The 24,911-nt window shown below is 51.8% G+C and overlaps 4 non-coding genes and 1 pseudogene across 4 annotated transcripts; all 5 read left to right on the plus strand.

The window, feature by feature from the left end:
- Positions 1–1,021: 1,021 nt before the first annotated feature.
- On the plus strand, positions 1,022–1,202 carry LOC140408169 (U2 spliceosomal RNA; annotated as a pseudogene).
- A 5,590-nt stretch (positions 1,203–6,792) lies between these two features.
- Positions 6,793–6,980, plus strand: LOC140407955 (U2 spliceosomal RNA). Its single transcript, XR_011939911.1, has one exon. It is a non-coding gene; the product is annotated as a U2 spliceosomal RNA (small nuclear RNA).
- Positions 6,981–12,571: 5,591 nt separating this feature from the next.
- LOC140408001 (U2 spliceosomal RNA) lies at positions 12,572–12,765 on the plus strand. The gene has a single exon (XR_011939955.1). It is a non-coding gene; the product is annotated as a U2 spliceosomal RNA (small nuclear RNA).
- A 5,588-nt stretch (positions 12,766–18,353) lies between these two features.
- On the plus strand, positions 18,354–18,538 carry LOC140407960 (U2 spliceosomal RNA). The gene has a single exon (XR_011939916.1). It is a non-coding gene; the product is annotated as a U2 spliceosomal RNA (small nuclear RNA).
- Positions 18,539–24,129: 5,591 nt separating this feature from the next.
- LOC140407951 (U2 spliceosomal RNA) lies at positions 24,130–24,313 on the plus strand. Its single transcript, XR_011939908.1, has one exon. It is a non-coding gene; the product is annotated as a U2 spliceosomal RNA (small nuclear RNA).
- Positions 24,314–24,911: the final 598 nt, after the last annotated feature.

Raw genomic sequence — 24,911 nt, forward strand, 5'->3', positions numbered from 1 at the left:
TGTCACTACATACTGAGGTTCTACCTGTCCCCGGTGTTGCGAAGGATGGGCCTGGCATCATTGCCGCGGAACGCTCCAAGTAGTTGGACCGTACCGTACCACCTGTCCTTTGTGGAAAAGTTTTTGAAGGAAAACACCTTTGACCACAAGGCAATGAAGCAGTGGTCAGCACGTAATGTCCTCGAGGCCCTCAGGGAAAAGGAGACCGTGGAGGACGTTGGATGGTTCCCTGAGCAGACTGCCAGAGTCATCTGGCAGAACGCCTCATCACCAGAACTTTCAAACAAGCACCAAGACCTAGCTTGGCTGGTGGTGAGAAGGGCCCTCCCTGTCAGATTCTTCATGCACACCCGAAGGCTCTGCACCAATGCACGCTGCCCTCGGAGGGGCTGTGGGGGAAATGAGACGGTCACACACCTCCTTGTGGAATGTGCCTTTGCAAAGAAGGTCTGGAGAGAGATGCAGTGGTATTTGTCAAGGTTTATCCCAAACAGATCTGTGACACAGGACTCTGTGCTCTACGGACTGTTTCCAGGGACACACACCGAGACAAATATCAACTGCTGCTGGAAGGTCATCAACTCGGTAAAAGACGCTCTTTGGTCTGCCCGAAACTTGCTGATCTTCCAGTGCAAAGAATTGTCCTCGACCGAGTGTTGCAGACTGGCACATTCCAAGGTCCAGGACTACGTGCTGAGGGACGCACTCAAGCTTGGGGCAGCTGCCGCCAAGGCGCAATGGGGAAAGACCACTGTGTAAAGTCTTTCCAGCAAATGTACACCGAGGGGAGCGTAACAGTGTAAAGCCCCTCGGTCTGGGCAACCAACACTCCAATGTATAAAACAAACATGACAAAGTAAATATTTAAGAAGGAATTGTAATGTAAAGAGTGATATGTGTATGACAATATCAAAATTGAATGAAAGAAAGTCAAGGCAACATGTAACCCTGCCGAAAATGTACAGTCAAGACAATTTGAAATGTTTCTGTAATGCTCATGATAAATTTTTATGAATAAAGTATATTTTTTTGAAAAAAAAAAAAAAAAATCTGTTCTTATCAGTTTAATATCTGATATGTCCCTTATCTGGGGACCATATATTAAATTGATTTTTGGAGCAGGGAGATGGAATAGGGGCTTGCTCCGTCCACTCCACGCATCGACCTGGTATTGCAGTATCTCCAGCAACGGTGCACACCACCCCTTCATGGGGAATTTCAAACTCAAAAAACAGCTCAAACACATCCAAATATACACTTTATTCAGTTCTTTCAGCACACAACAAAATGCTTCGGCAACTGGCTGCTGCTACTCACCTTCTACCTGGCCCCGGGGGTGTCATGAAGAATGACCAAACGCATCTTACAAGCACAACGGCGAAAGGGAACTCATTCGAAATTCACCACCCATTTCACTCTTGAATGTGCATTACTCCGCTTCTCGGCCTTTTGGCTAAGATCAAGTGTAGTCTCATTTGATCGAGGGAAGCGGAGGATTTTGATGACGATCGTGGATTGGAGAACTCGGAGGGATTGAAGTCGTCAAAGAAGAAACGTTTGGAGCTTGGCTGCTATTGGTGGATCTACATGCTGGCCTAAACCTCGGGTTTAGGCCTAACGCCGATACAGTTTCACACCCAACGTACGAGCTATGGATGCAGCTGCATCCCGACCACCAGGCTGGGGCGTGCGAAACACTGTCCGAGTCACAGTGAAGAAAACGGATGGAGAGTCACCTTTGGACCGGAAACACTTCGTGAAGAAGGTGCTGCTCGAGTGCTGTGGGTTTAAAGCAACAGAGATCTTCTGCTTGCAAAACTTCCCCAAGAATGGTTTCTTTGATGTCACCTTCAAGAGCGTCGCAGCGTGCATCAAATTCTTGAACGTCTTCAAGGAAAAAGGTAACCAGAGCCCCTTGTCGATCCTGACTGCGGAACCTCTGTTTACGCTACCGGCACAGCGAAATCGGGTTGTTACACTGCACACGTACAACCCCCACGTCCCTGTATCTGATGTGCTCACGTTCCTCGCCAGGTACGCTGAGCTGAAAAGTGACAGCGTGCAAGTGAAAGACACCTTCGGCATCTGGACAAGTGAGCACCAGGTCAAGGTGACCCTAAGAACGGACAGCAACGGAGCCATCCTGCATCCCCCCTCCAATTTCGCTATTGGAGTAAATCGTGGCTACCTCTACTACGTGGGACAGCCACGTGTATGCCACACCTGTGGCAAAACGGGGCATGTTGCCGCAAACTGCAGTGTGACCTTCTGCAAGAACTGCAGGCAGGAGGGACACATGACTAAGGACTGCAAAGAAGACAAGTGCTGCAACCTGTGTGGGGAGGCCGGCCATCTTTACAGGGCCTGCCCGAAACGCGGGGCGACATACGCTGAAATCATCAGCAGCGGAGTTAAAAAGGCGACCAGAGAGGAGGTGCATACACCCTCCACCGAAAAAGACACCACGGTTCAGAATGAGGAAAAGCAACAGAAGGGCCCCCAACAAAAAGAGGAGGCCCCAGCACCTCCTGACAACCCAACCCCAGCCCCATCTGATGAGGAACACTCAATGGAAGAGGAAGAGGATGGGACAAAGAATAAAGAGCCCTGGGAAACAGTGAACAGGGACAAACGAAAGAGGAAACAAAAAAACAAACTGAAGAACCCCCTGAGGGGTAGTGGCAAAAAGCGACACCTCTCAGCCGGCGCACTTAGTGCCGACACCTCATCCGATGAGGGAAAACAGGACAAGAATCGGCCTCAGATAAAGAGGCAAAGCACCAACGTGGAACGGAAGGCACAGACCCCCCAGACCACCGACCGGGAAGGAAACAAGGTCACAGACCAACCCCCGATAGTAACGAGCAGCAACAACCCAGGTGAAGACCGGCCTGCAACCCCAACACCTACTGACTGCCATGACGAACGCCAGGGCTACATCACCCCCCCAATGCATCTGCATCAAAATCACGGGGCCAGTACGGACCAGAACAGCTTTCTCAGCCCTGCAACTGTGCTAAAGTTTGCGAGCACCACCGGCATGCTGGGGAACATCGAACAGCTGGAACAGCCAACTGTATAGACTCTGGACTCTTGAGACTGGTAAATCTATCCTTTTTATAATGGGTTTAAAAATTGCATCCATAAATGTGCGAAGCATCAAAGATACTTCGCGGTGTGTAGCCACACTCAACTATTTGGCAAATGTAAAAGCTGACCTACTGTTCCTGCAGGAGTGCGGAATTCCGCACCTCAGCAACTACAGGCGCTGGTCGAGCTGGTGGTCCCACGGGCCATCCATCTGGTCAGGAGGAAACGACTGCCGCTCCTCCGGCCTGGGTATTCTGCTGCGGGGAGGCAACTTCACCATCTCCGACGTTAAGGAGGTGGTGGGCGGGCGCCTCCTCGTAGCAGACGTGAAATACAAAAACACCCCTCTCAGACTTATTAATGTGTACGCCCCGGCCGTAAAAAGTGAGCGGCTGGCAGTTCTTCAGCAACTCCCACTGTTGTTGGCCACCTCCAAGCCGGTCATCCTCGGTGGTGACTTCAACTGCATCATCGATGCGGCTGGACGATCCAGCAAAGCCGACAGCAAACTAGACGCTACGTCCAGACTCCTGATGGAAACGGTAAAAGACGCCAAGCTGCTCGACGTCTGCAGCAACCCTGCAGACGGCGCGCAGCGTAGATACACATGGTCACGGCCAGACGGGTCCGTCCGCTCCAGGATAGACTTCTTTTTTGTGTCCCGAGCTTTCACGGTCAGGTCCACCGACGTAACGCCGGTGTTCTTCTCTGACCACTGCCTCCTACTGGCCGACTGCCACCTGCAGGAAGACCAGGGGGTAGGCAGGGGGACGTGGAAGCTAAATGTAAAACTGCTGACCCCTGAGAACATCGAGGAACTCAGGAGGGATTACAAAGGTTGGAGAACCGTGAAACCCCTCTTTGAGGCCCCACATCTCTGGTGGGAAGCAATCAAGGGGAATATCAAGAGGTTTTTCATCCTCAAGGGCGTTCAAAAGGTGAGAGAGAGACGAGGGGTCATGTCCAGGCTCCAGAAAAGTATGCAAAATTTGCTCCAGCTGCAGTCGATGGGGGTGGATGTCAAGGAGGATCTCCAAGAGGTGAAGAGCCAGCAAGCCTCGCTCTACACCTCGGAGGCCTCCAAGGTTATCTTCCGTTCCAGAGTCCGCTCCGTGGAGCAGGACGAAAAGTGCTCACGCTTCTTCTTCCAAAAGGTGCACAGAGACACCTCTGTGATCAGCAGCCTGAAGGAAGAAGATGGCTCTGAAAAGTCATCGCAGTCTGACATCCTGAGGATCAGCCAATCCTTTTATGCCGGACTGTATGACCTGAAGCCAACAGATAGCACTGTTTCCCAGACCTTCCTGTCGACTATCACGGAGGTCATAGGCGACAGCGAGCTGGAAAACCTGGACAAACCACTAACTCTGGACGAGCTGACAAAGGCCGCCAAGTCCTTCGAGACGAGTAAAACTCCCGGAAGCGACGGCTTACCGGTTGAGTTGTATTCGGCTCTGTGGGACTGGATGGGCCCAGACCTGCTGGAAGTGTACGAGAGTATGCTTCTGGAAGGCAGCATGTCAGAGTCCATGAGGAAAGGCATCATCACCCTCATCTACAAACAGAAGGGGGAAAGGGAAGAAATTCGAAATTGGCGACCCATTTCACTGTTGAATGTGGACTACAAAATTCTAGCAAAGGTCATCGCCAATCGGGTCAGGTCTGCTCTGGAGTCGGTGATCCACCCTGACCAGACCTGTGCTGTACCCGGCAGGAAGATCTCTGATAGCCTCGCGCTACTCAGGGATACGATCGCCTACGTGCAGGACAGGGGGGTGGACACTTGCCTCATCAGCCTTGACCAGGAGAAGGCTTTTGACAGAATATCGCACACCTACATGATGGATGTGCTCTCCAAAATGGGGTTTGGGGAGGGAATTCGCAATTGGATCAAACTGCTCTACACAAACATCTATAGCGCAGTCTCAATCAATGGGTGGGAATCAGAAAAGTTCCAGATCAGATCTGGAGTCAGGCAGGGCTGCCCTCTCTCCTCTGCCCTTTTTGTGTGCTGCATAGAACCTTTTGCCGAGTCCATCAGGAGGGATCCGGGTATAAGAGGAGTGACGATCCCAGGCAGTGGAGGCATGCAAGTCAAGGCCTCCCTGTACATGGACGACGTTGCCGTCTTCTGCTCGGATCCTGCGTCTGTACGCAGGCTCTTAACCACCTGCGACCAGTTTGAACTGGCCTCTGGAGCCAAGGTAAACCGGGGCAAGAGCGAGGCCATGTTCTTTGGGAACTGGGCCGACCGGTCCTTTGTCCCCTTCACTGTCAGGTCAGATTATCTGAAGGTGCTGGGGATATGGTTCGGAGCTGCTGGGGCGTGCACCAAAAACTGGGAGGAGCGCATAGGAAAGGTAAGACAGAAACTGGGCTGGTGGGAGCAACGCTCCCTCTCCATTGCGGGCAAAACCCTGGTCATCAGGTGTGAGGTACTCTCGGTGCTACTGTACGTGGCGCAGGTCTGGCCCATAACCCGACCCTACGCCACAGCAGTCACCCGGGCCATCTTCAAATTTATCTGGCGATCCAAGATGGACCGTGTCCGAAGGGACACCATGTACAAACCTGTGGAGAAGGGAGGGCGGAACGTACCCAACGCCTCCCTCATCCTGTTGGCCACCTTTGTGTCCAGCTGCATCAAGCTGTGCGTGGACCCCCAGTATGCAAACACCAAGTGTCACTACATACTGAGGTTCTACCTGTCCCCGGTGTTGCGAAGGATGGGCCTGGCCTCATTGCCGCGGAACGCTCCAAGTAGTTGGACCGTACCGTACCACCTGTCCTTTGTGGAAAAGTTTTTGAAGGATAACACCTTTGACCACAAGGCAATGAAGCAGTGGTCAGCACGTAATGTCCTCGAGGCCCTCAGGGAAAAGGAGACCGTGGAGGACGTTGGATGGTTCCCTGAGCAGACTGCCAGAGTCATCTGGCAGAACGCCTCATCACCAGAACTTTCAAACAAGCACCAAGACCTAGCTTGGCTGGTGGTGAGAAGGGCCCTCCCTGTCAGATTCTTCATGCACACCCGAAGGCTCTGCACCAATGCACGCTGCCCTCGGAGTGGCTGTGGGGGAAATGAGACGGTCACACACCTCCTTGTGGAATGTGCCTTTGCAAAGAAGGTCTGGAGAGAGATGCAGTGGTATTTGTCAAGGTTTATCCCAAACAGATCTGTGACACAGGACTCTGTGCTCTACGGACTGTTTCCAGGGACACACACCGAGACAAATATCAACTGCTGCTGGAAGGTCATCAACTCGGTAAAAGACGCTCTTTGGTCTGCCCGAAACTTGCTGATCTTCCAGTGCAAAGAATTGTCCTCGACCGAGTGTTGCAGACTGGCACATTCCAGGGTCCAGGACTACGTGCTGAGGGACGCACTCAAGCTTGGGGCAGCTGCCGCCAAGGCGCAATGGGGAAAGACCACTGTGTAAAGTCTTTCCAGCAAATGTACACCGAGGGGCGCGTAACAGTGTAAAGCCCCTCGGTCTGGGCAACCAACACTCCAATGTATAAAACAAACATGACAATGTAAATATTTAAGAAGGAATTGTAATGTAAAGAGTGATATGTGTATGACAATATCAAAATTGAATGAAAGAAAGTCAAGGCAACATGTAACCCTGCCGGAAATGTACAGTCAAGACAATTTGAAATGTTTCTGTAATGCTCATGATAAATTTTTATGAATAAAGTATATTTTTTTGAATAAAAAAAAAAAAAAAAAAAAATCTGTTCTTATCAGTTTAATATCTGATACGTCCCTTATCTGGGGACCATATATTAAATTGATTTTTGGAGCAGGGAGATGGAATAGGGGCTTGCTCCGTCCACTCCACGCATCGACCTGGTATTGCAGTATCTCCAGCAACGGTGCACACCACCCCTTCATGGGGAATTTCAAACTCAAAAAACAGCTCAAACACATACAAATATACACTTTATTCACAGTTCTTTCAGCACACAACAAAATGCTTTGGCAACTGGCTGCTGCTACTCACCATCTACCTGGCCCCGGGGGTGTCATGAAGAATGACCAAACGCATCTTACAAGCACAACGGCGAAAGGGAACTCATTCGAAATTCACCACCCATTTCACTCTTGAATGTGCATTACTCCGCTTCTCGGCCTTTTGGCTAAGATCAAGTGTAGTCTCATTTGATCGAGGGAAGCTGAGGATTTTGATGACGATCGTGGATTGGAGAACTCGGAGGGATTGAAGTCGTCAAAGAAGAAACGTTTGGAGCTTGGCTGCTATTGGTGGATCTACATGCTGGCCTAAACCTCGGGTTTAGGCCTAACGCCGATACAGTTTCACACCCAACGTACGAGCTATGGATGCAGCTGCATCCCGACCACCAGGCTGGGGCGTGCGAAACACTGTCCGAGTCACAGTGAAGAAAACGGATGGAGAGTCACCTTTGGACCGGAAACACTTCGTGAAGAAGGTGCTGCTCGAGTGCTGTGGGTTTAAAGCAACAGAGATCTTCTGCTTGCAAAACTTCCCCAAGAATGGTTTCTTTGATGTCACCTTCAAGAGCGTCGCAGCGTGCATCAAATTCTTGAACGTCTTCAAGGAAAAAGGTAACCAGAGTCCCTTGTCGATCCTGACTGCGGAACCTCTGTTTACGCTACCGGCACAGCGAAATCGTGTTGTTACACTGCACACGTACAACCCCCACGTCCCTGTATCTGATGTGCTCACGTTCCTCGCCAGGTACGCTGAGCTGAAAAGTGACAGCGTGCAAGTGAAAGACACCTTCGGCATCTGGACAAGTGAGCACCAGGTCAAGGTGACCCTAAGAACGGACAGCAACGGAGCCATCCTGCATCCCCCCTCCAATTTCGCTATTGGAGTAAATCGTGGCTACCTCTACTACGTGGGACAGCCACGAGTATGCCACACCTGTGGCAAAACGGGGCATGTTGCCGCAAACTGCAGTGTGACCTTCTGCAAGAACTGCAGGCAGGAGGGACACATGACTAAGGACTGCAAAGAAGACAAGTGCTGCAACCTGTGTGGGGAGGCCGGCCATCTTTACAGGGCCTGCCCGAAACGCGGGGCGACATACGCTGAAATCATCAGCAGCGGAGTCAAAAAGGCGACCAGAGAGGAGGTGCATACACCCTCCACCGAAAAAGACACCATGGTTCAGAATGAGGAAAAGCAACAGAAGGGCCCCCAACAAAAAGAGGAGGCCCCAGCACCTCCTGACAACCCAACCCCAGCCCCATCTGATGAGGAACACTCAATGGAAGAGGAAGAGGATGGGACAAAGAATAAAGAGCCCTGGGAAACCGTGAACAGGGACAAACGTAAGAGGAAACAAAAAAACAAACTGAAGAACCCCCTGAGGGGTAGTGGCAAAAAGCGACACCTCTCAGCCGGCGCACTTAGTGCCGACACCTCATCCGATGAGGGAAAACAGGACAAGAATCGGCCTCAAATAAAGAGGCAAAGCACCGACGTGGAACGGAAGGCACAGACCCCCCAGACCACCGACCGGGAAGAAAACAAGGTCACAGACCAACCCCCGATAGCAACGAGCAGCAACAACCCAGGTGAAGACCGGCCTGCAACCCCAACACCTACTGACTGCCACGACGAACCCCAGGGCTACACCACCCCCCCAATGCATCTGCATCAAAATCACGGGGCCAGTACGGACCAGAACAGTTTTCTCAGCCCTGCAACTGTGCTAAAGTTTGCGAGCACCACCGGCATGCTGGGGAACATTCAACAGCTGGAACAGCCAACTGTATAGACTCTGGACTCTTGAGATTGGTAAATCTATCTTTTCATAATGGGTTTAAAAATTGCATCCATAAATGTGCGAAGCATCAAAGATACTTCGCGGTGTGTAGCCACACTCAACTATTTGGCAAATGTAAAAGCTGACCTACTGTTCCTGCAGGAGTGCGGAATTCCGCACCTCAGCAACTACAGGCGCTGGTCGAGCTGGTGGTCCCACGGGCCATCCATCTGGTCAGGAGGAAACGACTGCCGCTCCTCCGGCCTGGGTATTCTGCTGCGGGGAGGCAACTTCACCATCTCCGACGTTAAGGAGGTGGTGGGCGGGCGCCTCCTCGTAGCAGACGTGAAATACAAAAACACCCCTCTCAGACTTATAAATGTGTACGCCCCGGCCGTAAAAAGTGAGCGGCTGGCAGTTCTTCAGCAACTCCCACTGCTGTTGGCCACCTCCAAGCCGGTCATCCTGGGTGGTGACTTCAACTGCATCATCGATGCGGCTGGACGATCCAGCAAAGCCGACAGCAAACTAGACGCTACGTCCAGACTCCTGATGGAAACGGTAAAAGACGCCAAGCTGCTCGACGTCTGCAGCAACCCTGCAGACGGCGCGCAGCGTAGATACACATGGTCACGGCCAGACGGGACCGTCCGCTCCAGGATAGACTTCTTTTTTGTGTCCCGAGCTTTCACGGTCAGGTCCACCGACGTAACGCCGGTGTTCTTCTCTGACCACTGCCTCCTACTGGCCGACTGCCACCTGCAGGAAGACCAGGGGGTAGGCAGGGGGACGTGGAAGCTAAATGTAAAACTGCTGACCCCTGAGAACATCGAGGAACTCAGGAGGGATTACAAAGGTTGGAGAACCGTGAAACCCCTCTTTGAGGCCCCACATCTCTGGTGGGAAGCAATCAAGGGGAATATCAAGAGGTTTTTCATCCTCAAGGGCGTTCAAAAGGTGAGAGAGAGACGAGGGGTCATGTCCAGGCTCCAGAAAAGTATGCAAAATTTGCTCCAGCTGCAGTCGATGGGGGTGGATGTCAAGGAGGATCTCCAAGAGGTGAAGAGCCAGCAAGCCTCGCTCTACACCTCGGAGGCCTCCAAGGTTATCTTCCGTTCCAGAGTCCGCTCCGTGGAGCAGGACGAAAAGTGCTCACGCTTCTTCTTCCAAAAGGTGCACAGAGACACCTCTGTGATCAGCAGCCTGAAGGAAGAAGATGGCTCTGAAAAGTCATCGCAGTCTGACATCCTGAGGATCAGCCAATCCTTTTATGCCGGACTGTATGACCTGAAGCCAACAGATAGCACTGTTTCCCAGACCTTCCTGTCGACTATCACGGAGGTCATAGGCGACAGCGAGCTGGAAAACCTGGACAAACCACTAACTCTGGACGAGCTGACAAAGGCCGCCAAGTCCTTCGAGACGAGTAAAACTCCCGGAAGCGACGGCTTACCGGTTGAGTTGTATTCGGCTCTGTGGGACTGGATGGGCCCAGACCTGCTGGAAGTGTACGAGAGTATGCTTCTGGAAGGCAGCATGTCAGAGTCCATGAGGAAAGGCATCATCACCCTCATCTACAAACAGAAGGGGGAAAGGGAAGAAATTCGAAATTGGCGACCCATTTCACTGTTGAATGTGGACTACAAAATTCTAGCAAAGGTCATCGCCAATCGGGTCAGGTCTGCTCTGGAGTCGGTGATCCACCCTGACCAGACCTGTGCTGTACCCGGCAGGAAGATCTCTGATAGCCTCGCGCTACTCAGGGATACGATCGCCTACGTGCAGGACAGGGGGGTGGACACTTGCCTCATCAGCCTTGACCAGGAGAAGGCTTTTGACAGAATATCGCACACCTACATGATGGATGTGCTCTCCAAAATGGGGTTTGGGGAGGGAATTCGCAATTGGATCAAACTGCTCTACACAAACATCTATAGCGCAGTCTCAATCAATGGGTGGGAATCAGAAAAGTTCCAGATCAGATCTGGAGTCAGGCAGGGCTGCCCTCTCTCCTCTGCCCTTTTTGTGTGCTGCATAGAACCTTTTGCCGAGTCCATCAGGAGGGATCCGGGTATAAGAGGAGTAACGATCCCAGGCAGTGGAGGCATGCAAGTCAAGGCCTCCCTGTACATGGACGACGTTGCCGTCTTCTGCTCGGATCCTGCGTCTGTACGCAGGCTCTTAACCACCTGCGACCAGTTTGAACTGGCCTCTGGAGCCAAGGTAAACCGGGGCAAGAGCGAGGCCATGTTCTTTGGGAACTGGGCCGACCGGTCCTTTGTCCCCTTCACTGTCAGGTCAGATTACCTGAAGGTGCTGGGGATATGGTTCGGAGCTGCTGGGGCGTGCACCAAAAACTGGGAGGAGCGCATAGGAAAGGTAAGACAGAAACTGGGCTGGTGGGAGCAACGCTCCCTCTCCATTGCGGGCAAAACCCTGGTCATCAGGTGTGAGGTACTCTCGGTACTACTGTACGTGGCGCAGGTCTGGCCCATAACCCGACCCTACGCCACAGCAGTCACCCGGGCCATCTTCAAATTTATCTGGCGATCCAAGATGGACCGTGTCCGAAGGGACACCATGTACAAACCTCTGGAGAAGGGAGGGCGGAACGTACCCAACGCCTCCCTCATCCTGCTGGCCACCTTTGTGTCCAGCTGCATCAAGCTGTGCGTGGACCCCCAGTATGCAAACACCAAGTGTCACTACATACTGAGGTTCTACCTGTCCCCGGTGTTGCGAAGGATGGGCCTGGCCTCATTGCCGCGGAACGCTCCAAGTAGTTGGACCGTACCGTACCACCTGTCCTTCGTGGAAAAGTTTTTGAAGAAAAACACCTTTGACCACAAGGCAATGAAGCAGTGGTCAGCACGTAATGTCCTCGAGGCCCTCAGGGAAAAGGAGACCGTGGAGGACGTTGGATGGTTCCCTGAGCAGACTGCCAGAGTCATCTGGCAGAACGCCTCATCACCAGAACTTTCAAACAAGCACCAAGACCTAGCTTGGCTGGTGGTGAGAAGGGCCCTCCCTGTCAGATTCTTCATGCACACCCGAAGGCTCTGCACCAATGCACGCTGCCCTCGGAGTGGCTGTGGGGGAAATGAGACGGTCACACACCTCCTTGTGGAATGTGCCTTTGCAAAGAAGGTCTGGAGAGAGATGCAGTGGTATTTGTCAAGGTTTATCCCAAACAGATCTGTGACACAGGACTCTGTGCTCTACGGACTGTTTCCAGGGACACACACCGAGACAAATATCAACTGCTGCTGGAAGGTCATCAACTCGGTAAAAGACGCTCTTTGGTCTGCCCGAAACTTGCTGATCTTCCAGTGCAAAGAATTGTCCTCGACCGAGTGTTGCAGACTGGCACATTCCAAGGTCCAGGACTACGTGCTGAGGGACGCACTCAAGCTTGGGGCAGCTGCCGCCAAGGCGCAATGGGGAAAGACCACAGTGTAAAGTCTTTCCAGCAAACGTACACCGAGGGGCGCGTAACAGTGTAAAGCCCCTCGGTCTGGGCAACCAACACTCCAATGTATAAAACAAACATGCCACTGTAAATATTTAAGAAGGAATTGTAATGTAAAGAGTGATATTTGTACGACAATATCATAATTGAATGAAAGAAAGTCAAGGCAACATGTAACCCTGCCGAAAATGTACAGTCAAGACAATTTGAAATGTTTCTGAAATGCTCATGATAAATTTTTATGAATAAAGTATATTTTTTTGAATAAAAAAAAAAAAAAAAAAAAAAAAAAATCTGTTCTTATCAGTTTAATATCTGATACGTCCCTTATCTGGGGACCATATATTAAATTGATTTTTGGAGCAGGGAGATGGAATAGGGGCTTGCTCCGTCCACTCCACGCATCGACCTGGTATTGCAGTATCTCCAGCAACGGTGCACACCACCCCTTCATGGGGAATTTCAAACTCAAAAAACAGCTCAAACACATACAAATATACACTTTATTCACTTCTTTCAGCACACAACAAAATGCTTCGGCAACTGGCTGCTGCTACTCACCTTCTACCTGGCCCCGGGGGTGTCATGAAGAATGACCAAACGCATCTTACAAGCACAACGGCGAAAGGGAACTCATTCGAAATTGACCACCCATTTCACTCTTGAATGTGCATTACTCCGCTTCTCGGCCTTTTGGCTAAGATCAAGTGTAGTCTCATTTGATCGAGGGAAGCTGAGGATTTCGATGACGATCGTGGATTGGAGAACTCGGAGGGATTGAAGTCGCCAAAGAAGAAACGTTTGGAGCTTGGCTGCTATTGGTGGATCTACATGCTGGCCTAAACCTCGGGTTTAGGCCTAACGCCGATACAGTTTCACACCCAACGTACGAGCTATGGATGCAGCTGCATCCCGACCACCAGGCTGGGGCGTGCGAAACACTGTCCGAGTCACAGTGAAGAAAACGGATGGAGAGTCACCTTTGGACCGGAAACACTTCGTGAAGAAGGTGCTGCTCGAGTGCTGTGGGTTTAAAGCAACAGAGATCTTCTGCTTGCAAAACTTCCCCAAGAATGGTTTCTTTGATGTCACCTTCAAGAGCGTCGCAGCGTGCATCAAATTCTTGAACGTCTTCAAGGAAAAAGGTAACCAGAGTCCCTTGTCGATCCTGACTGCGGAACCTCTGTTTACGCTACCGGCACAGCGAAATCGGGTTGTTACACTGCACACGTACAACCCCCACGTCCCTGTATCTGATGTGCTCACGTTCCTCGCCAGGTACGCTGAGCTGAAAAGTGACAGCGTGCAAGTGAAAGACACCTTCGGCATCTGGACAAGTGAGCACCAGGTCAAGGTGACCCTAAGAACGGACAGCAACGGAGCCATCCTGCATCCCCCCTCCAATTTCGCTATTGGAGTAAATCGTGGCTACCTCTACTACGTGGGACAGCCACGTGTATGCCACACCTGTGGCAAAACGGGGCATGTTGCCGCAAACTGCAGTGTGACCTTCTGCAAGAACTGCAGGCAGGAGGGACACATGACTAAGGACTGCAAAGAAGAAAGTGCTGCAACCTGTGTGGGGAGGCCGGCCATCTTTACAGGGCCTGCCCGAAACGCGGGGCAACATACGCAGAAATCATCAGCAGCGGAGTTAAAAAGGCGACCAGAGAGGAGGTGCATACACCCTCCACCGAAAAAGACACCACGGCTCAGAATGAGGAAAAGCAACAAAAGGGCCCCCAACAAAAAGAAGAGGCCCCAGCACCTCCTGACAACCCAACCCCAGCCCCATCTGATGAGGAACACTCAATGGAAGAGGAAGAGGATGGGACAAAGAATAAAGAGCCCTGGGAAACAGTGAACAGGGACAAACGAAAGCGGAAACAAAAAAACAAACTGAAGAACCCCCCGAGGGGTAGTGGCAAAAAGCGACACCTCTCAGCCGGCGCACTTAGCGCCGACACCTCATCCGATGAGGGAAAACAGGACAAGAATCGGCCTCAAATAAAGAGGCAAAGCACCAACGTGGAACGGAAGGCACAGACCCCCCAGACCACCGACCGGGAAGCAAACAAGGTCACAGACCAACCCCCGATAGCAACGAGCAGCAACAACCCAGGTGAAGACCGGCCTGCAACCCCAACACCTACTGACTGCCATGACGAACGCCAGGGCTACATCACCCCCCCAATGCATCTGCATCAAAATCACGGGGCCAGTACGGACCAGAACAGCTTTCTCAGCCCTGCAACTGTGCTAAAGTTTGCGAGCACCACCGGCATGCTGGGGAACATCGAACAGCTGGAACAGCCAACTGTATAGACTCTGGACTCTTGAGACTGGTAAATCTATCTTTTTATAATGGGTTTAAAAATTGCATCCATAAATGTGCGAAGCATCAAAGATACTTCGCGGTGTGTAGCCACACTCAACTATTTGGCAAATGTAAAAGCTGACCTACTGTTCCTGCAGGAGTGCGGAATTCCGCACCTCAGCAACTACAGGCGCTGGTCGAGCTGGTGGTCCCACGGGCCATCCATCTGGTCAGGAGGAAACGACTGCCGCTCCTCCGGCCTGGGTATTCTGCTGCGGGGAGGCAACTTCACCATCTCCGACGTTAAGGAGGTGGTGGGCGGGCGCCTCCTCGTAGCAGACGTGAAATACAAAAACACCCCTCTCAGACTTATTAATGTGTACGCTCCGGCCGTAAAAAGTGAGCGGCTGGCAGTTCTTCAGCAACTCCCACTGCTGTTGGCCACCTCCAAGCCGGTCATCCTGGGTGGTGACTTCAACTGCATCATCGATGCGGCTGGACGATCCAGCAAAGCCGACAGCAAACTAGACGCTACGTCCAGACTCCTGATGGAAACGGTAAAAGACGCCAAGCTGCTCGACGTCTGCAGCAACCCTGCAGACGGCGCGCAGCGTAGATACACATGGTCACGGCCAGACGGGTCCGTCCGCTCCAGGATAGACTTCTTTTTTGTGTCCCGAGCTTTCACGGTCAGGTCCACCGACGTAACGCCGGTGTTCTTCTCTGACCACTGCCTCCTACTGGCCGACTGCCACCTGCAGGAAGACCAGGGGGTAGGCAGGGGGACGTGGAAGCTAAATGTAAAACTGCTGACCCCTGAGAACATCGAGGAACTCAGGAGGGATTACAAAGGTTGGAGAACCGAGAAACCCCTCTTTGAGGCCCCACATCTCTGGTGGGAAGCAATCAAGGGGAATATCAAGAGGTTTTTCATCCTCAAGGGCGTTCAAAAGGTGAGAGAGAGACGAGGGGTCATGTCCAGGCTCCAGAAAAGTATGCAAAATTTGCTCCAGCTGCAGTCGATGGGGGTGGATGTCAAGGAGGATCTCCAAGAGGTGAAGAGCCAGCAAGCCTCGCTCTACACCTCGGAGGCCTCCAAGGTTATCTTCCGTTCCAGAGTCCGCTCCGTGGAGCAGGACGAAAAGTGCTCACGCTTCTTCTTCCAAAAGGTGCACAGAGAGACCTCTGTGATCAGCAGCCTGAAGGAAGAAGATGGCTCTGAAAAGTCATCGCAGTCTGACATCCTGAGGATCAGCCAATCCTTTTATGCCGGACTGTATGACCTGAAGCCAACAGATAGCACTGTTTCCCAGACCTTCCTGTCGACTATCACGGAGGTCATAGGCGACAGCGAGCTGGAAAACCTGGACAAACCACTAACTCTGGACGAGCTGACAAAGGCCGCCAAGTCCTTCGAGACGAGTAAAACTCCCGGAAGCGACGGCTTACCGGTTGAGTTGTATTCGGCTCTGTGGGACTGGATGGGCCCAGACCTGCTGGAAGTGTACGAGAGTATGCTTCTGGAAGGCAGCATGTCAGAGTCCATGAGGAAAGGCATCATCACCCTCATCTACAAACAGAAGGGGGAAAGGGAAGAAATTCGAAATTGGCGACCCATTTCACTGTTGAATGTGGACTACAAAATTCTAGCAAAGGTCATCGCCAATCGGGTCAGGTCTGCTCTGGAGTCGGTGATCCACCCTGACCAGACCTGTGCTGTACCCGGCAGGAAGATCTCTGATAGCCTCGCGCTACTCAGGGATACGATCGCCTACGTGCAGGACAGGGGGGTGGACACTTGCCTCATCAGCCTTGACCAGGAGAAGGCATTTGACAGAATATCGCACACCTACATGATGGATGTGCTCTCCAAAATGGTGTTTGGGGAGGGAATTCGCAATTGGATCAAACTGCTCTACACAAACAAATATAGCGCAGTCTCAATCAATGGGTGGGAATCAGAAAAGTTCCAGATCAGATCTGGAGTCAGGCAGGGCTGCCCTCTCTCCTCTGCCCTTTTTGTGTGCTGCATAGAACCCTTTGCCGAGTCCATCAGGAGGGATCCGGGTATAAGAGGAGTGACGATCCCAGGCAGTGGAGGCATGCAAGTCAAGGCCTCCCTGTACATGGACGACGTTGCCGTCTTCTGCTCGGATCCTGCGTCTGTACGCAGGCTCTTAACCACCTGCGACCAGTTTGAACTGGCCTCTGGAGCCAAGGTAAACCGGGGCAAGAGCGAGGCCATGTTCTTTGGGAACTAGGCCGACCGGTCCTTTGTCCCCTTCACTGTCAGGTCAGATTACCTGAAGGTGCTGGGGATATGGTTCGGAGCTGCTGGGGCGTGCACCAAAAACTGGGAGGAGCGCCTAGGAAAGGTAAGACAGAAACTGGGCTGGTGGGAGCAACGCTCCCTCTCCATTGCGGGCAAAACCCTGGTCATCAGGTGTGAGGTACTCTCGGTGCTACTGTACGTGGCGCAGGTCTGGCCCATAACCCGACCCTACGCCACAGCAGTCACCCGGGCCATCTTCAAATTTATCTGGCGATCCAAGATGGACCGTGTCCGAAGGGACACCATGTACAAACCTCTGGAGAAGGGAGGGCGGAACGTACCCAACGCCTCCCTCATCCTGTTGGCCACCTTTGTGTCCAGCTGCATCAAGCTGTGCGTGGACCCCCAGTATGCAAACACCAAGTGTCACTACATACTGAGGTTCTACCTGTCCCCGGTGTTGCGAAGGATGGGCCTGGCCTCATTGCCGCGGAACGCTCCAAGTAGTTGGACCGTACCGTACCACCTGTCCTTTGTGGAAAAGTTTTTGAAGGAAAACACCTTTGACCACAAGGCAATGAAGCAGTGGTCAGCACGTAATGTCCTCGAGGCCCTCAGGGAAAAGGAGACCGTGGAGGACGTTGGATGGTTCCCTGAGCAGACTGCCAGAGTCATCTGGCAGAACACCTCATCACCAGAACTTTCAAACAAGCACCAAGACCTAGCTTGGCTGGTGGTGAGAAAGGCCCTCCCTGTCAGATTCTTCATGCACACCCGAAGGCTCTGCACCAATGCACGCTGCCCTCGGAGTGGCTGTGGCGGAAATGAGACGGTCACACACCTCCTTGTGGAATGTGCCTTTGCAAAGAAGGTCTGGAGAGAGATGCAGTGGTATTTGTCAAGGTTTATCCCAAACAGATCTGTGACACAGGACTCTGTGCTCTACGGACTGTTTCCAGGGACACACACCGAGACAAATATCAACTGCTGCTGGAAGGTCATCAACTCGGTAAAAGACGCTCTTTGGTCTGCCCGAAACTTGCTGATCTTCCAGTGCAAAGAATTGTCCTCGACCGAGTGTTGCAGACTGGCACATTCCAAGGTCCAGGACTACGTGCTGAGGGACGCACTCAAGCTTGGGGCAGCTGCCGCCAAGGCGCAATGGGGAAAGACCACTGTGTAAAGTCTTTCCAGCAAATGTACACCAAGGGGCGCGTAACAGTGTAAAGCCCCTCGGTCTGGGCAACCAACACTCCAATGTATAAAACAAACATGACAATGTAAATATTTAAGAAGGAATTGTAATGTAAAGAGTGATATGTGTATGACAATATCAAAATTGAATGAAAGAAAGTCAAGGCAACATGTAACCCTGCCGGAAATGTACAGTCAAGACAATTTGAAATGTTTCTGTAATGCTCATGATAAATTTTTATGAATAAAGTATATTTTTTTGAAAAAAAAAAAAAAAAAAAAATCTGTTCTTATCAGTTTAATATCTGATACGTCCCTTATCTGGGGACCATATATTAAATTGATTTTTGGAGCAGGGAGATGGAATAGGGGCTTGCTCCGTCCACTCCACGCATCGACCTGGTATTGCAGTATCTCCAGCAACGGTGCACACCACCCCTTCATGGGGAATTTCAAACTCAAAAAACAGCTCAAACACATACAAATATACACTTTATTCACAGTTCTTCCAGCACACAACAAAATGCTTCGGCAACTGGCTGCTGCTACTCACCTTCTACCTGGCCCCGGGGGTGTCATGAAGAATGACCAAACGCATCTTACAAGCACAACAGCGAAAGGGAACTCATTCGAAATTGACCACCCATTTCACTCTTCAATGTGCATTACTCGGCTTCTCGGCCTTTTGCCTAACATCAAGTGTAGTCTCATTTGATCGAGGGAAGCTGAGGATTTCCATGTCGATTGTGGATTGGACAACTCGGAGGGATTGAAGTCGTCAAAGAAGAAACGTTTGGAGCTTGGCTGCTATTGGTGGATCTACATGCTGGCCTAAACCTCGGGTTTAGGCCTAACGCCGATACAGTTTCACACCCAACGTACGAGCTATGGATGCAGCTGCATCCCGACCACCAGGCTGGGGCGTGCGAAACACTGTCCGAGTCACAGTGAAGAAAACGGATGGAGAGTCACCTTTGGACCGGAAACACTTCGTGAAGAAGGTGCTGCTCGAGTGCTGTGGGTTTAAAGCAACAGAGATCTTCTGCTTGCAAAACTTCCCCAAGAATGGTTTCTTTGATGTCACCTTCAAGAGCGTCGCAGCGTGCATCAAATTCTTGAACGTCTTCAAGGAAAAAGGTAACCAGAGTCCCTTGTCGATCCTGACTGCGGAACCTCTGTTTACGCTACCGGCACAGCGAAATCGGGTTGTTACACTGCACACGTACAACCCCCACGTCCCTGTATCTGATGTGCTCACGTTCCTCGCCAGGTACGCTGAGCTGAAAAGTGACAGCGTGCAAGTGAAAGACACCTTCGGCATCTGGACAAGTGAGCACCAGGTCAAGGTGACCCTAAGAACGGACAGCAACGGAGCCATCCTGCATCCCCCCTCCAATTTCGCTATTGGAGTAAATCGTGGCTACCTCTACTACGTGGGACAGCCACGTGTATGCCACACCTGTGGCAAAACGGGGCATGTTGCCGCAAACTGCAGTGTGACCTTCTGCAAGAACTGCAGGCAGGAGGGACACATGACTAAGGACTGCAAAGAAGACAAGTGCTGCAACCTGTGTGGGGAGGCCGGCCATCTTTACAGGGCCTGCCCGAAACGCGGGGCGACATACGCTCAAATCATCAGCAGCGGCGTTAAAAAGGCGACCAGAGAGGAGGTGCATACACCCTCCACCGAAAAAGACACCACGGCTCAGAATGAGGAAAAGCAACAAAAGGGCCCCCAACAAAAAGAAGAGGCCCCAGCACCTCCTGACAACCCAACCCCAGCCCCATCTGATGAGGAACACTCAATGGAAGAGGAAGAGGATGGGACAAAGAATAAAGAGCCCTGGGAAACCGTGAACAGGGACAAACGTAAGAGGAAACAAAAAAACAAACTGAAGAACCCCCTGAGGGGTAGTGGCAAAAAGCGACACCTCTCAGCCGGCGCACTTAGTGCCGACACCTCATCCGATGAGGGAAAACAGGACAAGAATCGGCCTCAGATAAAGAGGCAAAGCACCAACGTGGAACGGAAGGCACAGACCCCCCAGACCACCGACCGGGAAGAAAACAAGGTCACAGACCAACCCCCGATAGCAACGAGCAGCAACAACCCAGGTGAAGACCGGCCTGCAACCCCAACACCTACTGACTGCCATGACGAACGCCAGGGCTACATCACCCCCCCAATGCATCTGCATCAAAATCACGGGGCCAGTACGGACCAGAACAGCTTTCTCAGCCCTGCAACTGTGCTAAAGTTTGCGAGCACCACCGGCATGCTGGGGAACATCGAACAGCTGGAACAGCCAACTGTATAGACTCTGGACTCTTGAGACTGGTAAATCTACCTTTTTATAATGGGTTTAAAAATTGCATCCATAAATGTGCGAAGCATCAAAGATACTTCGCGGTGTGTAGCCACACTCAACTATTTGGCAAATGTAAAAGCTGACCTACTGTTCCTGCAGGAGTGCGGAATTCCGCACCTCAGCAACTACAGGCGCTGGTCGAGCTGGTGGTCCCACGGGCCATCCATCTGGTCAGGAGGAAACGACTGCCGCTCCTCCGGCCTGGGTATTCTGCTGCGGGGAGGCAACTTCACCATCTCCGACGTTAAGGAGGTGGTGGGCGGGCGCCTCCTCGTAGCAGACGTGAAATACAAAAACACCCCTCTCAGACTTATTAATGTGTACGCCCCGGCCGTAAAAAGTGAGCGGCTGGCAGTTCTTCAGCAACTCCCACTGCTGTTGGTCACCTCCAAGCCGGTCATCCTGGGTGGTGACTTCAACTGCATCATCGATGCGGCTGGACGATCCAGCAAAGCCGACAGCAAACTAGACGCTACGTCCAGACTCCTGATGGAAACGGTAAAAGACGCCAAGCTGCTCGACGTCTGCAGCAACCCTGCAGATGGCGCGCAGCGTAGATACACATGGTCACGGCCAGACGGGTCCGTCCGCTCCAGGATAGACTTCTTTTTTGTGTCCCGAGCTTTCACGGTCAGGTCCACCGACGTAACGCCGGTGTTCTTCTCTGACCACTGCCTCCTACTGGCCGACTGCCACCTGCAGGAAGACCAGGGGGTAGGCAGGGGGACGTGGAAGCTAAATGTAAAACTGCTGACCCCTGAGAACATCGAGGAACTCAGGAGGGATTACAAAGGTTGGAGAACCGTGAAATCCCTCTTTGAGGCCCCACATCTCTGGTGGGAAGCAATCAAGGGGAATATCAAGAGGTTTTTCATCCTCAAGGGCGTTCAAAAGGTGAGAGAGAGACGAGGGGTCATGTCCAGGCTCGAGAAAAGTATGCAAAATTTGCTCCAGCTGCAGTCGATGGGGGTGGATGTCAAGGAGGATCTCCAAGAGGTGAAGAGCCAGCAAGCCTCGCTCTACACCTCGGAGGCCTCCAAGGTTATCTTCCGTTCCAGAGTCCGCTCCGTGGAGCAGGACGAAAAGTGCTCACGCTTCTTCTTCCAAAAGGTGCACAGAGACACCTCTGTGATCAGCAGCCTGAAGGAAGAAGATGGCTCTGAAAAGTCATCGCAGTCTGACATCCTGAGGATCAGCCAATCCTTTTATGCCGGACTGTATGACCTGAAGCCAACAGATAGCACTGTTTCCCAGACCTTCCTGTCGACTATCACGGAGGTCATAGGCGACAGCGAGCTGGAAAACCTGGACAAACCACTAACTCTGGACGAGCTGACAAAGGCCGCCAAGTCCTTCGAGACGAGTAAAACTCCCGGAAGCGACGGCTTACCGGTTGAGTTGTATTCGGCTCTGTGGGACTGGATGGGCCCAGACCTGCTGGAAGTGTACGAGAGTATGCTTCTGGAAGGCAGCATGTCAGAGTCCATGAGGAAAGGCATCATCACCCTCATCTACAAACAGAAGGGGGAAAGGGAAGAAATTCGAAATTGGCGACCCATTTCACTGTTGAATGTGGACTACAAAATTCTAGCAAAGGTCATCGCCAATCGGGTCAGGTCTGCTCTGGAGTCGGTGATCCACCCTGACCAGACCTGTGCTGTACCCGGCAGGAAGATCTCTGATAGCCTCGCGCGACTCAGGGATACGATCGCCTACGTGCAGGACAGGGGGGTGGACACTTGCCTCATCAGCCTTGACCAGGAGAAGGCTTTTGACAGAATATCGCACACCTACATGATGGATGTGCTCTCCAAAATGGGGTTTGGGGAGGGAATTCGCAATTGGATCAAACTGCTCTACACAAACATCTATAGCGCAGTCTCAATCAATGGGTGGGAATCAGAAAAGTTCCAGATCAGATCTGGAGTCAGGCAGGGCTGCCCTCTCTCCTCTGCCCTTTTTGTGTGCTGCATAGAACCTTTTGCCGAGTCCATCAGGAGGGATCCGGGTATAAGAGGAGTGACGATCCCAGGCAGTGGAGGCATGCAAGTCAAGGCCTCCCTGTACATGGACGACGTTGCCGTCTTCTGCTCGGATCCTGCGTCTGTACGCAGGCTCTTAACCACCTGCGACCAGTTTGAACTGGCCTCTGGAGCCAAGGTAAACCGGGGCAAGAGCGAGGCCATGTTCTTTGGGAACTGGGCCGACCGGTCCTTTGTCCCCTTCACTGTCAGGTCAGATTACCTGAAGGTGCTGGGGATATGGTTCGGAGCTGCTGGGGCGTGCACCAAAAACTGGGAGGAGCGCATAGGAAAGGTAAGACAGAAACTGGGCTGGTGGGAGCAACGCTCCCTCTCCATTGCGGGCAAAACCCTGGTCATCAGGTGTGAGGTACTCTCGGTGCTACTGTACGTGGCGCAGGTCTGGCCCATAACCCGACCCTACGCCACAGCAGTCACCCGGGCCATCTTTAAATTTATCTGGCGATCCAAGATGGACCGTGTCCGAAGGGACACCATGTACAAACCTCTGGAGAAGGGAGGGCGGAACGTACCCAACGCCTCCCTCATCCTGTTGGCCACCTTTGTGTCCAGCTGCATCAAGCTGTGCGTGGATCCCCAGTATGCAAACACCAAGTGTCACTACATACTGAGGTTCTACCTGTCCCCGGTGTTGCGAAGGATGGGCCTGGCCTCATTGCCGCGGAACGCTCCAAGTAGTTGGACCGTACCGTACCACCTGTCCTTTGTGGAAAAGTTTTTGAAGGAAAACACCTTTGACCACAAGGCAATGAAGCAGTGGTCAGCACGTAATGTCCTCGAGGCCCTCAGGGAAAAGGAGACCGTGGAGGACGTTGGATGGTTCCCTGAGCAGACTGCCAGAGTCATCTGGCAGAACGCCTCATCACCAGAACTTTCAAACAAGCACCAAGACCTAGCTTGGCTGGTGGTGAGAAGGGCCCTCCCTGTCAGATTCTTCATGCACACCCGAAGGCTCTGCACCAATGCACGCTGCCCTCGGAGTGGCTGTGGGGGAAATGAGACGGTCACACACCTCCTTGTGGAATGTGCCTTTGCAAAGAAGGTCTGGAGAGAGATGCAGTGGTATTTGTCAAGGTTTATCCCAAACAGATCTGTGACACAGGACTCTGTGCTCTACGGACTGTTTCCAGGGACACACACCGAGACAAATATCAACTGCTGCTGGAAGGTCATCAACTCGGTGAAAGACGCTCTTTGGTCTGCCCGAAACTTGCTGATCTTCCAGTGCAAAGAATTGTCCTCGACCGAGTGTTGCAGACTGGCACATTCCAAGGTCCAGGACTACGTGCTGAGGGACGCACTCAAGCTTGGGGCAGCTGCCGCCAAGGCGCAATGGGGAAAGACCACTGTGTAAAGTCTTTCCAGCAAATGTACACCGAGGGGCGCGTAACAGTGTAAAGCCCCTCGGTCTGGGCAACCAACACTCCAATGTATAAAACAAACATGACAATGTAAATATTTAAGAAGGAATTGTAATGTAAAGAGTGATATGTGTATGACAATATCAAAATTGAATGAAAGAAAGTCAAGGCAACATGTAACCCTGCCGGAAATGTACAGTCAAGACAATTTGAAATGTTTCTGTAATGCTGATGATAAATTTTTATGAATAAAGTATATTTTTTTGAAAAAAAAAAAAAAAAAAAATCTGTTCTTATCAGTTTAATATCTGATACGTCCCTTATCTGGGGACCATATATTAAATTGATTTTTGGAGCAGGGAGATGGAATAGGGGCTTGCTCCGTCCACTCCACGCATCGACCTGGTATTGCAGTATCTCCAGCAACGGTGCACACCACCCCTTGATGGGGAATTTCAAACTCAAAAAACAGCTCAAACACATACAAATATACACTTTATTCACAGTTCTTTCAGCACACAACAAAATGCTTCGGCAACTGGCTGCTGCTACTCACCTTCTACCTGGCCCCGGTGTCATGAAGAATGACCAAACGCATCTTACAAGCACAACAGCGAAAGGGAACTCATTCGAAATTGACCACCCATTTCACTCTTGAATGTGCATTACTCGGCTTCTCGGCCTTTTGCCTAACATCAAGTGTAGTCTCATTTGATCGAGAGAAGCTGAGGATTTCCATGTCGATTGTGGATTGGACAACTCAGAGGGATTGAAGTCGTCAAAGAGGAAACGTTTGGAGCTTGGCTGCTATTGGTGGATCTACATGCTGGCCTAAACCTCGGGTTTAGGCCTAACGCTGATACAGTTTCACACCCAACGTGCGAGCTATGGATGCAGCTGCATCCCGACCACCAGGCTGGGGAGTGCGAAACACTGTCCGAGTCACAGTGAAGAAAACGGAAGGAGAGTCACCTTTGGACCGGAAACACTTCGTGAAGAGGGTGCTGCTCGAGTGCTGTGGGTTTAAAGCAACAGAG

The sequence above is a fragment of the Scyliorhinus torazame genome, chromosome 2, assembly GCF_047496885.1.
Source record: "Scyliorhinus torazame isolate Kashiwa2021f chromosome 2, sScyTor2.1, whole genome shotgun sequence".
NCBI lineage: Eukaryota > Metazoa > Chordata > Chondrichthyes > Carcharhiniformes > Scyliorhinidae > Scyliorhinus > Scyliorhinus torazame.